Genomic DNA, 18,614 nt, shown 5'->3' with positions numbered 1-18,614 from the left:
ATGTCCAGACACTAAATAGAGTGGTTTGGGTTGGAAGGGAACTTACACATCACCTACTTCCAATAAAAGTTCCTCTTTAATGTTTGCCTAAAGAAAAGAGGGAAGTAGTTTATTCCCTTCTGTAGTTTACATGCAAATTGTACACCCCAGCTGGTGTGAGGTTTTGAATAAGAGAAAGTATGAATCTGTATCACTACTTGGGATGTAGTTTTAATTTTCTATTAAAATCCGCTTTTATTCCCTGAGTTCAAGGGATTCTGACACGTTTTTCTGCGTGCAGTGTGTTCTCCTGGGTCTGCTGGTGGCAGAAATAAATATCTCTTCTTTTTAATTCCTCTTTGTCCATAGTAGGTAACCCTCACAGAAGTGGTTCTAGGGAACAGCATGGATGTGGTCTTAAACAATAAAAAACTTCTAAAGTATGGTTTAATAGAAATTTAATTGGCATAATGGTAATAGTATGCAGTAGACATTTTTCTGATTGTTTTGTTTTTTCATATTCCAATCTTTCTGCCCACCTGACTGAAAAATCAGTTGGATGACACAATTTTCCACAAGGTCCAACTATTTTCTTCAGCCAAATCACAGGAGAAATGCAAAAATAAAAATTCGTTCAGGATAGTCTGGGAGGCAGAGTAGTTGAACTATTGCTGTGGCAAAGCTGATAGTATCCAGCAGGATTCCTTCTCTCTCTAGGGATGTTTAAATTAGCATAATACGAGTATAACCAACATGGGACCATTATTAATTAGTTTTAAAAACAATTATGCACACAAATGTGTGTAATAATAATTTCCATCCTTATTACATTTATATGTACCAACACATGTAGATCCCCACACACAGAGTCTGCATAGCTCATAAAGTGTCACAGCAGGGTAAGTAATTTTTCATTGGTTAAAGTAATTTTTCATTGGTGTATGGTAAGGTGTGATCAGGACTTTTTTCCATTCTTCTCCACCTGAGAACTCATTTGCACATCAGTTAGAGGAATGCAGGAAACTGTGGTATTCTTTTCAGTGTGGATTTAGTGACTGCTTTCATTAAAAACTTGCTGGTAGTTTTCTCTCATGTTTTAATCAAAATCTCCAGCAGTGTTCTGCTGTGGAGCATGCTTCTAACATGAGTAGTGGGCTGGAAATTGTTACTAGATTTAAGATAATGATTTATCATTTCATGAACAGAATTAATGGATGTGCCTGTGAGCATGAGAAACCAAAATCCAGTATGCTCTTACATTTTTGACCTCATTAGGCATCGTTAGTATTGGCTTCAGGAGAAAAATGGTCAAAGTAAAGGCATCAGCAGTTGATCCAGTGATGAGAGAAACAGGTAATACACAGGAAGTTTGGGGCTTCTGGGTGGGTGATGGCAGGATGCAGAGAAAGTGGCTTTCTGGTTAGACAGTGGCAGATGTGTATTGAAAATGAAACATGGGATGCTTTGTCTTTCTAACTACAACTCCAGCTTGTATGTGGTGTGTAGTCCATCAGCATAAATCCATGAGAATTTCTGTGTAAGACTCCTTCTCCCAGAGTAAATCTTCCAATATTCCCATTCAAGGGGCATCAAAATTCTGAGAAATGAATGTGTGGAGAAGAATTAATCTTCAGAAATGTGAAATGAATACTCTTGGTAGAGAGTATTTTATGATGCAGTTGCACAGCAGTAGCATGTTGGGAACAGCTAAAAAGTGTGAGTTAGAACTCTTCTCTGGGCTGAAATCACCACAGCATATACTTTTTTTAGCTGCTGCTGAAATTTATGGACTTCTCAGTTCCACAAAGAATTATGGCCATGTAAAATATTATTAAAGCATTTTATATAACTGAATGGTTAACAGATTACATGAGTAAAAGAGTACTCTGGACTAGGGAAGCCTGGCAATTGCAAGCCTACTTCAGCACTGTAGCTTGTGGTCTTTGAAGGAGGCTGGGATTTAGTAAGAACTGTCTAAGGCATGAAGGTCCCGGGGGCTTTGAGCTGTTTATTTAGGAATTGATTAAAAAAAAAGAGAAAAACTCAAATACAACACATGATGATAATAATAATAACAATAATAATAATGTATTTTGAATTGGATATTTGTGTCCATATCACACAGTCATTCTCTGTGTGAAAATGCAAACGCAGCATAATTTTATAATGCTTCATTTGCTAATGGAGCAATGTAAAGCAGCTGAAACACAGACACAATCGACAGGCAACGCTATTACAGCTCATTTATCAAACATGTTAGGCTTATGAATGCAGTTTTACATTGTTTATTAGTTACATTAGTTACAGCATTTCATGGCTTACCTCCCTGTGATCTCAGTTGACAGAGCACAGATATCTGATGGTTTGAGGATGATTTGACAATCAATATTTGTTTTCTTTTCTCCTGAGTAAGCTTGGATCTTTTTCTGCAAAAAAAAGATATCTGGGTTAATGTCCAGTCCTGGCCCTGAACTCTGTTTTAAAGGCTCGGGTGGGCCAGAAAAAATGCTCATGTATTTTGCCTTGTCTCTCAGGTAAATTGCTAGGCAGTGAATACTGGCAGTGAAAAGGACCATGCATTTCATTTTGTGGGACCCACTTGTTGAGTACATTACATGCCACTATGAGTTTCTCCTTCATCATGTTTCTAAATTAACTGATAATTACTGAAGGGGTTTGTTACTGGAGGCTTTGGCCTTTTCATGGGGAGTTAGAAACAGTAGTGCAAAAAGTCTATGCAGATTTCAAAAAGGAAGCCGCAAGCAATTTAAAAGGTGTATTGCTTCTGGTGTGTGGTAGTTTTCTTGGTTTAACAGTAGAAAAAAGTTACAGCACCTTCAGAATAATGAAATATTCACTTACTTCTGAAAATAGTCTGATGTGCATCTTCATGAAGAAAAGAGGAGAGGCTCTGACCTCTTCTCTGCAGTGACCAGTGACAGGACCTGAGGGAACAGCTTGAAGCTGTGTCAGAGGAGGGTTAGGTTGGGTATCGGGAAAAGGTTCTTCTTCCCTTTTCCTGAGAGAGTGTGTCTGGGCACTGGAACAGGCTCCTCAGGGCAGTGGTGACAGCACCAAGCCTGCCAGAGTTCTAGGAGTGTCTGGACAATGCTCTCAGGTACAAGTGAATTGATGGGACTCTCCTGTGCAGGGCCAGGAATTGGACTTTGGTCATCCTTGTGTGTCCTTTCCAACACAGGATATTCTTTGTTTCATGTAATATTTTGCTCATGTGGCTTTTGTTGCAGATTTTTTAAATGAATTCCAATTACACAAGACAACAAAACTCATGGTTCAGCTCCTGTAGTTCTTCTCTTAAGGTTTAAATATTTTCTAAATCCTTCTGAAAAAAAAATGCAAGTTCTTTCTTATTAAGGAAATTACTTTCAGTAATTTATTTTAGTGCAAAAGATCCTTCACATTATGGTATACCTGTAAATATTTGCAGAACTGAATTAATTTAGACTTTGAGTAGTGAAGACGATCATTTTTTAGTGTATCTGTATGGAAAGAAAGAGGATTTGAAAAGGCAGAGTGGAAATGGTACTTTTACATCATTCTATTTATAACTTTGATGCCGGGGTATATCTAGTATTTTATATTGTTCCATTTGTAAAACAAACCACTTACCTAAGCAGCCCTCCTTCAGTACATGTGCATAGCTGTGACTGGGTAGGAAAACTCTGGTAATGTTATAGGTAGGTAACTACTCAAATTTACAGTGAATCCTTTTAATCCTTGTCCCCATGCCCTTTATTTCTGTTATACATTTTCCCTTCATTGTAGTTGTTTTAAAGGCATCCAGAGATTTTTCTCTGTCGATAAGGAAATGAAGAATTTGTAAAAAAGCCTGTAAGTGCAGCTCCCCATTAAAAATCAAACCCCCATGAATATTATATGAGTGAGAATTAACCATTCCCACTAGTCAGAAAATATAATAAAAACAGCTGAGGTCTCAAGCAGAGGATTTTCATCACTTATTAAACCTCCAGCGTAAAACAGGCAAAGTGTAACAGTGAAGTTATGTTGCAGTGTAACGTCCTATGCTCTGTATTTTATAATGTCATTTATTTTTTAAAAAATCTATAATCAGTTAACAAAGGTCAGTTACCCCTACTGAAATTCTGATTTTGAACAGTATGCAGTCCCATGTACATTAATTTCCACTGACATTTGTCTCTCCCCCTTTGCCTCCATGCATCTGTGCTAAGGGAGCCAAAGTTTATTAGTCACAAGAGGAGATGATCTTAAATACCTCTTGTTTTGAATTTAAATGGGGCCAGTCTAGCTACTTTGAAATTAAAATTAAATTCAAAATTAGCACCCTTGATTATGAAAGAGAGTGTGAGAGAGCAGTCAAGTGTGATTTTTCTGAAAAAATTATCCTTCTGTGATACTGCTATATACAGTATTAGGTAGTTACTGACACTAGGCTGGGTTGTGACAGGCCTTTTATATCCATGGACATATGTGAAAAAGGATCTGCTCTGTATCAGGCCTCATCATAGGCTGCCTGAAATTCACAGAGCTTGTCTTCAGGAGAGTGCACTGGCAGATTCTCCACTGATGTCTGGGAAACAGGTTTTACATGAAGTGGTCTTTGGATGTACAAGGCACCAAGAAGAAGAGAGCTACCAATTTGAATGTAAGAGGATCCTCTTATTCCTTCAAAAGTCCTAGTGCCACGTGACATAAAAATACAGGTTAGTTATAAATTTATGCTGCTAATTCCAATTCCTCCAAACATTTTTGATAGGTGAAGATGACAGCAGCAGGCACTATGCCATGCTGTCAGTCTTCCCACATGGCCAGCACTGATTTCATATTGTGTGCTGTAGTGGAGTTTGCAGCAATCTGCCCGGGTGTCTGTGCTGATCAGGAGCAACTGTGAGAAAGAACATGCATCTGCTATCAGTAATTATGGAATTGTAGCCTCAGTGGCAGTATTGAAACAGTTTTAGAGAATTAGTGAGGTATTTTTGGGTGATAACTGTTGCAGCTGCCATGAGTTCAGTATAATTAATGCCATTCTAGTTATGGCACAGTCATGAGGAGGAACATGTATGCTTTCTGTGATGAGAAATGAATGTTGGAATTTTACAACATTTTGTATTTTCTGCCTCTGAAGGAAAACCTAAAATGTAACTCTGAATGCCTGGGTTTCACTTAAGTCTTTATTTCTAAGCCACTGAGAAACACTTTGTAGTGATTTAATACCTTTGAATAATTCCTGAATTCATAAATGATTGTGTGCATAGAGTTTGCCCTGACTTATTTCTTGAATATACTGAATTCGAGGTGAAAAACGTCCAAGTTTGATTTTTGATTCTTAATTCTTAATTGAAATATCTTAAAACATTCTCAAAAGACTGTTTTAAACTTTCTTGGAAGAAGTGTGTTGTGCCTTGGTACAGAACCCTATCTTTTATGTGAACTGATGAAGTTAGAAGGAAGTTTTGGTAAGACAAAATTCTCTTCCAAAGCTTTATTAACTCTCCTAAGTACAGTGTCATAAAATTAGAGAAGTGTTTCACCTAAACTTTAAACCTTTCTAAAAGGTTTTAAATAGCAGTTAAATGATCAACACAAAGGAGAATAGGACTGTGTTTGTCCATTAAATTAAAGGAAATTAAGTAACACATTTTGGTTTTGTAGAGTGTGCTCTTGTTGTGACAAGCACGAAGATGTTTCTAAGAGGGTTGATTAGCCTTTTGGCCTCTCTGCTTAATATTTTTATCATTCTTCTCTGGAAGTTCCTGTGTGCCTCCCATCAGGATTATTGGAATTTGGAACCTTATTTATAATTGTCTACCAATAGGGGTGACATGATGTCTCTTCGCTGCGTTAACTTTTATCGTTCCATGTAAAACATTAACACAGCAAAAATCTGATCTTGTAAATGAGACCTGTGTCTTCATCTTGATCAGAGGAATGAAATTTGTAATTCAAATTAGAAAAGTTAATGAACTTAATGCACAGGCTAGGAAAAGTGTTGTAATGTGCCAATTTGGTCTGCCTGTGGATGCTTCGAAACATTCCCATTAAGGTATTGATTGTGTCCATTTAGCCAAGTGAAGGGGACAGTGAACTCCCTAATGGTTTACACATTACACCAGTAGTGTCTAGACCCCCAAACAAAGGAAACCCATTGATAAGCCTTAAAATTCCTGAAAATTTGAATTTAATGATGTAATTATTAATGCCAGTATGTTTCTTCTGAAGACCAAAAGCTGTTGCAGGCAGAATATGCAGCCTTTTGTGTTTATGGAGATCTATGAAGAATTTAATGTTCCCAAGTTGAAATAATGGTGGAGGGTCTCAGCACTACAGATAACTACTGAGTGTCCCATCTCATAAATGACTGATGTAGTTTTATAGTATCATTTTATCTGGAGACATAATGTTGTGATCATGATTACAGTTTGGAAATTCAAATTCTGCTCCTTGTACTTTCAGAAAATTTTATTTCTGCATTGATTACCAGTGTGATTTTATCTTCCATCAGTCCTTGTTGGTGGTTCACAAAGGGTGTTCAGGCACATGATCAGATGTTGTTGCACAAAGCTTTATTAATGGAGTCTGGAGTTGATGGCATCTGAAAACTTTAAAGTTACCTTGGGGAAAAAACAAGCAAACAATTCCCACCCTCCCCCTGCCCCCCCCCCCCCCCCCCCCAAAAAAAAAAAAAAAATCCAATAAACTGGGGACAAAAAGAAGATCTTTTCCTAGTGATTGCCTGTGAAAAATAATAAAGAATATCCTTGGACAGCGTGCTCTGCAATACACTAGGGAGTTTCCCCAGGCACTTGTATGGTGAAGATCCCTTTGGCTGGACTTGCAGGCTAAAAGCCAAGAGGCAGAGGGTGATCCAGGCATCTGTACCAGCCTGTGTCACAGAACCCACTGTGACAGTGATCAGAATCCCAGTGCAGGGCTGTGACCAGAACACTTGGGGTAGTAGGAGCAGCCTCAGTATCCTCAGGGTGTGTGCTGATGAGAAGTCACAAGGTTACAAGGGACAGTCAAGTTGCAAAGGTAGATATGGAGAGCCTTGGGAATATTAAGGTAGTGGTCAGTGCTTTGTGTAGGAGATTTGATACTGTACTAGCCCAAGGTGATTTCTAGATTGTGTGACTGTGTATAGAAGAGATTTTTATGAGCAGAAACAATAACCGCTGCTGCCTTAGCTCCTCATGCCAGGCAGTAAAGTGAAGTAATAACAACCACAACTGCACTTGAAGATTTTTTTAAATTTTTTTTGTGAGTTGTGAAGTGAGCTTCCACATCAGTATTTTCTTCCTCCTGTGTTTGGGACTTTTGTCTTGGAAGATTCATGTTCCATGAGTTGTAAATAACTGGTTTTCTCGTCTTGAGAGACTTTATGTTCCAGCTTGTGATCATTTTACTGTTTTACCAGGCTAATAGTCTACAGTTTTAGGTTACTGGGTGATGTATAAATGTTTGTGGACTTCGCGTTTAACAAACTGTTCTGATTGCCAGACAGGGTTTTTAGTGTGTATACACGTGGTAGTTAATTTTAAATAAGGTCAGTTTTTGCACAACATGCATCTATTTCCTCCAAAGCATGGCTGTATGTAAATGCCAGGCTACAAGGGGTAAGCAGTAAAAAAGATGCAGTGATTTTGTATACTGTGGTTAAAGAAAAAGAATACAATCGAGAAAACAAACCTTGTGTGAAGTAAATAGGTGAAATTGCTGGGAGTAAGCAGTTTTAAAACTGAAATAGAGGACATTGCAAAGACCCCAAAATCTGCTTCCTGCATTTAAAAAAAGTTTGAAAGTGTTTGAAAGGTAGTCAGTGCTAAATGGAGACCTTGAGCAGCCGCACTGCCGAAGGCAGAACAAGCCGTGCGCTATTGATTGGAGTGCGGGGGGGATAAATGTGTGCCTTCTGCCCTTAATGGAAGCTGATTGTTCAGGGACGGCCCGGCAAGGCTGGTCGATTCTTTAGCTGTTGTTTACCGGGGAGGACGATATCAATTTTCCAGAAGGATGATTGGTGGGATGTCAAGGCTGTCACCCTCTTCTTCTCATCACTGACAGACAGTTGAGTGACAATTACAGCGATGGGACATTGTCTGCATTGGCATATACACCAGAGGATAACTGGCAAACAACAAAAGGCAGCAGCGCTTTAAAAAAGATATAATCAGCAGTTGTCAGGACTAGTTACATGTATGATGTCTGAATAACAAGGCCAGAGTGTCCTGCCTCAGATGCTGACATAAACTACACTGTGTGTTCCTCAGTCCACACAGAAATTAGCTCTGGGAAGGTTATGGATTGTTGATAGAAGTCACTAGCAGTCTACTTGGGAATTAAACATCGAGGGATGCTATTTCCATGTGGTTCTCCTCAAAAATAAGAGAGCTTTTCTGCAGAACTTCAACATGGAGAGGGGAGCAATGTGCTGAAGTATGTGCTGGGCTCTTTCATGAGTCCTGTGTTGGAATTCCTTCTGACTACCCCAGGTGTTAATCAGGCAGACTTTGTGTTTGTGTTACGTATTTAACCTGCCAGGCCAGAGCACACAGACTGAGTTAAACTCTACATCTTGAAAGCCTTATTTTACACTACATAGATCTCTAGTAGGTGTACATAAGTACTGCTTGTGAATTAATATCTTGTAATAGTACAAATCAATATGCAATAAACTTTGGCCTGATCGTGTGAAATCATAGATGAAACTTAAGATTTCAGTGGTGCATACTGAGAACTGGTGAATCCAGTTGTGCATTACCTTAGCAGCTGTCACTTCCTCTTGCTTCTGGAAGCTGAGGTGAGAATGGGGCTATCAGGAAAGAAGAGATCCAAGAAATGACTTAAATGTTAGATTTACAGCACAGAGCACATCTGGTTTATCTGCAATCATCTGTATTCAACTCTTTACTGCTCTTCTTGCCACTCCTGCCAGAAGCTCTAGATTGAGCAGACCTTTTCAGGGAGTGTTTTAGACGTACTCTCTTCAAACCTCAATTATTGTTTTGACAGTACACTTACATTTACTTCAAACTTTTACCTGGAATATACATCCTGTTGAGACTTTCCTCTGCTGTGCTTCCCAAGATCTCCTGCAGCAAGCACAGGAGAGGGCAGAGAACTCAGCTCCCTGTGTCACTAAATCTGAATCGTGGAGAGAAAATGGAGGCAGTGGTTTTAGGAACAATCCTGTTCCTCCCCACAGGCCTATATCGCTGGTTGTACCTGTCATGGATTAAAAATAAAATGTAGTAGTGGTCAACAAAGTCATGCCTCTCCAAAGACAAATGTATAACTACACTAACAGAGTGTGAATGGTGCCTCTCAGACATGATCGCCACATCTAATCAGTGGAAAAAATGATGCAGAGAGCAACTGGTGCAATAAGGAATGGACAGGATGCTTTTCAGGCAGAGTGGTACAGTTACTCCAACCCCATTGCTGGAGTGTTTGCACCTTCCACACCTGCTGAAAGTCTAGTGCTGGTTAGGCTCTCTACCTTGCACAATATGTATTTACACAGATGCCGGTGGTGTGTGGTAGGTATGTAGGACACATGTTAACTTTCCTCAGTTTAGGTCCCTTTTTCTCCTATTTTCACTTGTTGACCTCTTTCCATGTGGTAGCTAAGTTACTTTGATATATTAGTTTCTTTCTATTTTCTATTCCTTTTTTTTCCCTACACATTTTATATACATGCAAGTTCTTTGTAGTTTTCTGTATAATGTGCTTGTTTCCCACCTGTATTTTTCTTACCTACTACTTCAGCATTTTCTAATGACACTGCTGCTTGTGGAAGTTGGAGTTTTTTGTTTTCTTGATTTTTGAATATTTAGTGTTCCTTCCCAGCACAATAAGGTTGTACTGGGGAGCTTAGAGAAATCTCTACAAGCAGAGGTCGTGATTTGTCACCTGTTGGTTTCCGGGTACAAAAAAAAGTTTGTAAGATGTTTCACCTAGAATTGCCTGGTGCAGTGGAGAGACAATATGACATATGAAGCTGGCTGTCACCCAGCTGAATGGCATTAGAGAATTACATCATACACTTATCTTCCCTTTTTCTGTTTCTTCTTTTTTTTTTTTTTCCTGAAATTATATTTTCCTTGAGTGCTTTTTTTTTTTTTTTTTTTTTTTTTTTTGGCTGTGCTAGGATATTTTTCAGGTTGATGCTGTGAAAGTCTATGATGTAGCAGTACAGGGACTTATTTTGTGCTTTTATTTTAAACAAATGGTTCATCGTCCTGCATAAAAATACCAGTACATGCAATTAATATGAAAGTTTATTTTTGATGGGTCTCATGAAAACACCAAATGAGTATGATGATTAATTTCTTTTTTTTTCTAAGCCACCAGCTAATTGATTTTGCAGTGCGCTCATTAAAAATAGATGCTTTGCCTTTCAGAGGGCTGTCTGGGAAACCTAAGGCAGGGCACGACTCCTCTGGGACACCATCAACTGACCATTCCATCAGGCAGGGAGAGAGTGGCCATGGTGCTTGTCAGAGCTGAAGTATATTTACTTCATCTCCCAGCAGATAAACATTTGCAAGGCAAATAATAAATTAGCCATTAATCAGGAGAGTGGCTGTGTTTGATGAACCCTGAATGGAGTGGAGATGTCAGGTAAGGAGACAGAGTAAACTGACATTGCAGACTGAGCCATGTGGAAATGAGTGTTAGCAGTTCTGAAAGCTTTTGTGCTGCCTTTTCAAGAGGCTCCCAAGGTTAAAGTAAAAGAACACAGGAGACATGAGGCTACCAGCAGTTTCTGGTTTTCAAAATGGTAGCATTATGCAGTCTTTCACCTCAATTAGATCTGCAGCATTATTGCAGCTACATGCGATGTAGAAAAAGAAAAAAAGAGGATTTTACAGACAAGGTACAGAATGCTCTATTATTACCAAATTATTCAAGGCATACATTTGTTCAGACTTAATGATCTCAATACATCTTCAGGTGAAAGTTCAGACTTTTGATTGACAGTGTTTCTTAAATATTAATTTCTGCTACATTAAATTGAGGGTTTTTTTACAGCATTTACAGTGTAAATAAGTATTTTTCTCAAAACAGTGGGAGAAAGCTACTCTGTTATTATCCAGGCAATTTTATTAAAGATTGGGTGTGTGCTTTAATGGCCCTACTTGTAAACAGAACTGAAAATAATGGCAGAGTTTCATAACTGCCATTTGTGGGTGCTTAATTTGAGCATCATTCTAGAATTACTAAATCATCTAGGGAAGCTTTAGATGGTCAAACTACTGAAAACTGTCTCAGAAGAATTAGTCCTAATGAGTTTTGGTGTGAGGCTTGTAAATAATTTGAAAAGTAAGATATTGTAGGGATTATGTAAGATTTCCCAAACTGAAATAGGACTTGAAACACTTTTCTTCTTAAGTGACAGGGAAAATTGCCATCCTTACAAATTGTACCCCAGTTGTTTAGTCTCAGTGTGATCTCTGTGTTAGACATGCTCTTAGCCTTCGGGTGTCATGAAACACTGCATGATAAACAGATCTGCACCTTTTTTCCTTGAGTGCTTTATTTTTTTCCTAAGATAGATTACATATGCAGTTGTAAGTTTTTGGAGTAATCAGAACATTCACGACCTTTCATTTTCATCTTCACTCATTCAGCACAGTGTAGCTCTTGCAAATGAGTTTGCAGGCTCTCAAAGGAGCACCTTCAGTTTCTAAGATCATCTGTGTTATTGTTCATCTCATAGCTTCCCTTGGCTCTTGAAATCCTTTAAATGACTAATTTTGCATTAACATTTCTTCAGTTCATTAGCAGGACTTGAGGCAAACAGCTTAAGAAAAAAGGGAGGCTATTGTGTGTGACAGGCTTCCTTCTCACAAAAGTAATAGATTTCAAATGAAAAGATTACTGGTTACTTGTTTATTGCTTGTTCATTGCAGATGCTGTTACCTGGTCTGATGTTGGTTTAAAGTCCCCCTCCCTGCCATTATTGCAGTTTCAGAAAGGAAGTTTTTTTTTCCTTGGCAGTGCATGATTTTCTGTTTTTAGTTTGAAAAGGAACAAGACAGTTTTCAACAGGATTGTCGGGGGTTTTTGTATTTATTTTCTCAATGAACCCTCCTCCATTATGTAACTAGCCAAAGATCATCTCTGTCCCTAAAACATTCATTTTGTAACCCATCTTATGTGTTAGGAAGCATAATTTTATTACTGCTGGAAATTGTGCTGCAGGTGAATGTCTCAGCAGGAGAAAGCTTTTCTTCCTACAGTTCTAATTCTCTTGAAAATTGAAAATAGAGGCTTCATGAGAAAGAAATCTCTGAGCACGAAAGCTTTCTATTCTATGCATATATAGTAAGAGTAAATTTGATGGGTTTAGAAACAAGGCAACAAAAATGGAATAAAAATACTTTTTTATCCACATCATCTGGGAGAGCTGTTCAAAGGCGCCTTTTATTTGTTCTAGGTTTGGTTTTTTTAAGTTAACTGTTGTTTAATTATAGACTTGCGTTAAGTTCTTTTGCTGGTTTTTGTAGGTCACAGAAGATCTTTCAGTTTTTTAATCTGCCTGTATATAGAAAAGAAAACCCACAGAGAGTGAAAGTGAGAGGAATTATTCTCAAATCTGGATGCTTTCCACTATCTCTTGTGATCACAGCAAATCTCACCAGTCATTTATAATATAATAACATATTGTTCATTTTTAGTCAGCAGTATGATTCCAAAATTAATGGTGATCCTTCAGATTTCAATTTTCTGAGTTTAACAGAGCCCCCAAATATGAAACCAGCCTTCAATACTTGTTTGAAGTATCACAGGATACCTGTGATGTACAAGTATGTTCTTGTAAGAATGGTACTGTTGCTTTGGAATGAAATGGTGCCTCCAATGTTTTTCATGATGCTCTTTTGTTATAAAGTTGTTTTTCTTCACAGTGTGTGTGGGGGCTAAAAAATATTTGGGCAGAAATAGCCAAGGGCACAGACTGTGTTTAAGAAGCTCCTCATTAAATAACTGTCAGAAAACTGATCTTGAAAAAATAGGTTTGCAGATGAGTGGCCAGAAGACTCATGACACAGAGGGTATTTTGAGCTCTCTGGCATTTTGTCTTTGGGAAGGACTTGAGTTTTGCTCTATCCATCCAGGGACATCAAAAGTTACATATTCTAAGACAGTGTTATTGCACATTGGTATCAAAAGAAAAGAAACCCAAAACATGTTTACTTTTTTTTTTCCTCTCATTTTTTTAGCACCAGATTATTTTTCACAAAAAAAACTTGAAGTAAAATAGTTACAAGATGTACTCATTATGATGCTGTTTTATTTAAAATTTATATTGTGGTAGAAGCAGACATCAGTAGACTGAAAAAAACCAAACCCTTTGTTTTGCATGTGTTGCTTTAAAAGTATTTGGAGATAAAGTTTTCCTGGCTTTTTGTTGGCTTTGTTTAATTGGTAGTGGTTTAGACACTAAATGGAAAGGATGTTTCAGGCTTTTTAATTGAATTTTGAAATCCTTTTTAAATTTACTGCAGCAGCCTTGTGCTCTGCTTTCTACAAACCCCTATACTCAACACAACAGAGCAGTGTATTCATATGGAGATAACATGCCAAGTATTCCTGACTGACTTGGTTAGGTTTAGGAAAATGGCCTTTAGGTTTTCTATTGTTCTGTTGATTAGCCAAGTTTAATAGAGGTTTATGTCAGAGAAATCTGAATGTCCACAGCCTTGTCCTTTACAGAAAGATATTTTAATGCTTTGCAGATTAGAAGTTTGTGACTAAATGGAAAAGCGAGATTTTTAATATATATATATATATTAAATAAATACACACACATATAAAAAATATATACATGTAACAGTATAATGAAAACAGTATGTGCATTAAGCAGCAAAATAGGATTAACCTTGACGATTTGCATTGAGCCTGATGGAAGGAATGTTTTGTTTAGCCATCGAAAAATACATGTGTCTTGTTCTTAAGGTACTTTGCACTGGTATTAGTGTCTCGGGGTCACTAGCTTGTATATATCAGGTAACAAGGTAGTTTTAAATGTCAGTTTCTTTATTTATTTCAGACCTTTTAAAATTCTCAGGCTTTGACTTTGTCACTCGTCTATCCTGATTGCATAATGGTAAAACAGATTATAATTTTTCACTCTGTAATCAGTAGAGGACAAGGGACTATATTAGACTGCATTGTACAGGAAGCATCTTTTTAAAAACTTTTTTCAGCGATTTTGTGGATAAACAAAAGAGAATTAGATAATGAACAATATCCTTTTTTAAATCTTGGTTATCCAAGTAACAGGGCAACGGGGCTGATATGAGCTCACAGCCATTAAAGTAGAAGACAGTAGTGTAAATGTAGAAAGGTAAGTTATACAGTTACTTTGCTATTAGTTTTGCAAAATATTTCACACTTACTTTATTAAGTGGTGTTTTCCCACATCATAAACTCTGTTCAACCCAGCTGTGGCTAGATATCAATTCTGGAACGTTGGGCTCTGTACCTGCCCTTGCCATCCATGTTTTCCCTTTGCTCTTTCCTTGCATCTCATCCTTTCTTTGTAAATAAGTGTCTTGGTGAGTTGAAGGTCTGCTAAGTTTATCTTCCTTCCTTCTTATTCATGTTACAAGTGTAGTGGCACAGGATGCACCTGAGGGGAGTGTTACATCACCTGAAAAACTAATCTGACAGCACACAGACATTGGGAAAAGGCAGAAATGGAGTTTGTTGTGCTATCTGAATTGGTTAATCAAATCAAATTATATTCTTCTGCCTTTGTTTCTGGTCAGCTTTAGGAGAAGAGAAGCCACTCTATCTTTGGCCTGAATTGAAATCATAATTCAGCAAATGAACTTCACTTCCTGGGTTCACTGAATTTATTAGGAAATCTCCACAGCCAATACTGCTTGCTTTCTTTGTTAAAATACTAGTTCATAATATTTAGGTAGTTATTTCTACTTAACCTTTTCACTGACTAATCTGTAAGCTTCAGTAATGTTTAAAAAGGCAGAGATGGTATGGAACTTTCCAGATTAATTCTGGTGTCTTTAATTTTCTTTTTTTTTTCCTGATGAGCCAGTAACATGTTATCATTATACATATTGCAAAATAGGGCTCTGGACAACAAACTCAGTAGCTTTGGATTCTCTGATGATTCACCATGACTTTCCTTTCCCAGCAGTGAGTTTTCATAAGCCCCAGTAGGATTAGTGGAAAATACTCATATGGATTGTGAGAGACTCATACTTTTTCTTCTCCTGTTTTTTCCCTGTTGTGTCCGCTTTTTCATTGGAGTGCTCTAATACAACAGTAGCCTTTGTACCCCATTATGTGTAGAAGATCAGTAAAGCTTGTTAGTTGCTGAATTACATTTTCATTCTCAAAGCTGAGAATGAAAACACAAAATTCACAGTTAAAATTTTGAAGGTAGCTTTAACACTTTGGAAATTTTTTGCTGTTTGGCCCTCCCATGACTTCCCCAAGACTTCTTAGCTTCATCACTAGTCTTTGGTCTTCCCTCTTTACATTGAGGACTTTTGAATCATCCATTGGGGAGAAATAAGCAAGTTCCTGCATCCCCAGGTTTGACATCTCTGCTCCTCTCTCTCCTCAGGGGCACTGCAAACAGAGAGCTCCTGTCTCCCATGTGAGAACTCCAAATGCTGAGCTCCCTAGGCTCAAGCTGGGTTAAGTTACTCATCTCACTTTTGTGAGCATGTTTGCTTCTCTTTCTGTTTTGAGAGGAATTTGCAACCCCTGTTTATTTGGTGAAAGAAGAGACCTAAGTGCCAGTCTTTGTGAGACAGTTCTGTGTTACTTCTCAGCGGAGGGAAATGGATTCCAGTAATGGGAAAACAAAAAGAAAAGGAGGAAAAAAAAAAAAAAAAAAGGTGGGTTTTTTTTGAGGCTGGACAAAGAGTTGTTTTAAAAAGCTTTGTGCTTATAGAGACTTTGTCCCATCCACTCAGACTCCTGTTTTCCTTCAGTTAGTTTAAGGGCAGACCTTTCCCTAAAGCAGAGCGATAGCTTCTGCCTGTGGGGAATGTCAAACATCAGTCAAAGAAATGCTCAACACTGTGATACACTTTTTCACCTTTGAATCTTATCCTTATTTGAAATCACATTTAGCTGTGCAATTTGGGACATGCTTTTGTGGCTGGGAGGCAGCTAAAAGTGTGTGGCCTTTTATATGTGGCAGTTCTGTGTGGTTGGCTTTACCCATACCATAGATACCATATACTACGCAGTTACAAAGCAAACCAAAATGCATACCTTGCTAATTTTCCCCATTTCAGCTTCTGCAAACTCGATCATTAGCTTCTTTGCTTATAATTTGGATGAACTGTCCATCCAAACTGGATGGTCTCCAGAGGTTTTGCAACGGTAATTTTCCCTTGCCGTTCCTGAAGCAGTGGTTTTGAATGACCGTGTATTTTGCACAGAAATAGAGTAGGAAGAGCAGTAGAAGGGGAATTTTTAGAAGGAGCAGGCTGACACAGCTGCAGAGCTGTAGGTCAGCCCATGCTGAAAGTTGCAGCTGAGGCGACTGTGCTGAGGAGATAGAGCTGTTCTAACTGCAGTCCATTTGTAATGAGATAAGGGATACTGACAGGAACACTGAGTTAGTGGCTCCCCTCCAACGAGAGCTATTGACTGAACATTAGGTTTTGCATGAGATGGTGATGCAGTCGATAAAAGCATCAGGCCTTGTTTGGAGTTACACCACCGATTACTCCCTAATTTGCTGCCTGGAAGTGAGCCACGGGCATTTCAGCCTCCTGTTTAGTGTTGATGAGATCTAGAGCGAACATTTAATCTTATGTTTACTAGAAAGCCACTTGTAAGGAGGATGCAGCATCACAAAAGGGTAACTCTCTGATGGCTTTCCAGCAGCAGAGCTTTGTTTTAGCAGTGACCCAGTTCAAAGCTGCAACTTGATGAGGATTGTTCCCTCTGTAAGCTGTAGCTCAGGGCAATCTGTTAAACCTTTGATGAGTGACTTTTTTTTTTTTTTTTTTTTTTTTTTTTTTTTTTTTTTCCTTCAAGGTACGTGTGATGTTTACCTGGTGACTAAATCAAAGTACTCTTTTTCCAACTTTACAGCAGTCCCAATTCTGCAATGTGCTCTAGATGGAAAGGGACATCTATTCACTTGTATATTCTCGCTGCTGGGAGTCCACAGTTGCCAGGGGCAAGCAGTTTGCAGATCTCTGTCGCCAGTCTCCTCCTCTTTGCTTTGACTGATTTCTTATCAATAGTGCTTTATCAACGCTGTTTGATTTTTAGATTTATTCTTGCGGTGAATTAAGTTGAATTATTTTTTGTTGTTGTGTCTAGAAAGTTACTGAGCACGTACAGGAGATGTGCCGTTTGCCTTGCATCAGGACTACATACTAATAATTTTTAGTTGAAATGCAGCTTCAAGTGTAAGCCAGCAAATGGGAAAGGAAAAAATGCAGGAGAGGAGAGAGAACAGTAACTGAAGTAATCTTTAAACATCTTTCAGGAATGCATTTGTGAGATTTCAGCATAGTTCTGTTTCCAAGAAATTGGTTCATTCAGGTGCCTAAAAGAGAAATCTTGGCCAGGAAAAAAAAATACAGCCAAGAGGTTTGGTGCAGAAATTAAGTTAATTTAGGAGATTGGGAATATGAGGTTTTTCACTCCCTGCCTTTTCATGCATTCATAACATGTGCTTTTCCTCTCCAGTGGTGATTTGGGTCCTCTGTGGAATGAAATATATTAACTCTAAATAATTACAGTAGGAAAGAGTCATACCACAAAGAAAACAGTGTTCCCTGAATCATCACTAACCCTAACTGTGGTTTAAATCCTCGACAAGAGGTCAAGTAACATCTGTTTAGGAACCTTACCAATTTCATTACAGTTGGCCAGTCTCCCTAAAAATATCCTCTCTTATCATTAGGCATATAAGGAGATGCTGTTTCCCATTTTGGAATTCCTGTTGCATGAAAATTAATTGAGTTTCTGTTCCTGTTCCATAGGAAAGTTGAGCAATCTGTGTACAACCTCTGAATTCTAATTGCACTTATTGTTCAGCACTGTGGGATGTGTGTTTGTTACTGCTTTAGCTGAAGCCAATGTGGATTAGCAAGTATTTGTAACATTACATGGCTGCTCCAAGGGTTCTGTTCAGGTTTAGGCTGCCCTGTCCATCCAGTGGGGTCATTCACGAGGAGGTCAGTTCCACCAACCCTGCTGTAAATCTGCTGAGAGCCTCTGTCTGCCTTTAAAAATGCTCCAGTCCTTTCAACATGGGAAAACAGTGACACTCTGTCTGTCCAGGCCATTGGCATAACTCTGTAATGACTTTTTCTGTATTTATCTGAAATTTGAAAAAAGGAACTTTGTGTATCATGTAAGCCTTTGGTCTGTCATTTTCATATATGCTGGAACCATTCTGACACTATGATAGTCATGTTTCATGGAGGATGGTGCCCCATTTCATGTTTTGTGTCAATTGTGACTAATAGGAGGTTTCCAGAGTTACTTTCAAAGAGATGTGTAAACCAGGAGAGGCTCCCAGAAGCTTCAGAGTGGGGCAGAATGGAAAGAGCAAAATGACATGGGTTTAAAGTAGGAGGTTGTTGAACTCTCATCAGAGGTGGAAGGCTGGAAAGGATATA

The 18,614-nt window shown here is 38.3% G+C and overlaps 1 protein-coding gene across 6 annotated transcripts in view; it reads left to right on the top strand.

Annotated features, from left to right (window-relative positions):
- Window positions 1–18,614, top strand: part of ROBO2 (roundabout guidance receptor 2) — a 445,348-nt gene that overhangs the window by 92,184 nt on the left and 334,550 nt on the right. For 5 of the 6 annotated variants that reach the window (XM_083855697.1, XM_083855695.1, XM_083855696.1 and 2 more), the window contains exon 1: window positions 10,606–10,858. The exons of the other annotated variant lie outside the window; for it this stretch is intronic. The gene's annotated coding sequence lies outside the window, so the exon portion shown is untranslated. Of the gene's footprint in view, window positions 1–10,605; window positions 10,859–18,614 lie in introns of those variants that run through there. 6 annotated transcript variants of the gene reach the window in all.

Source organism: Zosterops lateralis (assembly GCF_965231275.1).
Source record: "Zosterops lateralis genome assembly, chromosome: 2".
Classification (NCBI taxonomy): domain Eukaryota; kingdom Metazoa; phylum Chordata; class Aves; order Passeriformes; family Zosteropidae; genus Zosterops; species Zosterops lateralis.
This window is presented reverse-complemented; position numbering and strand designations above follow the sequence as displayed.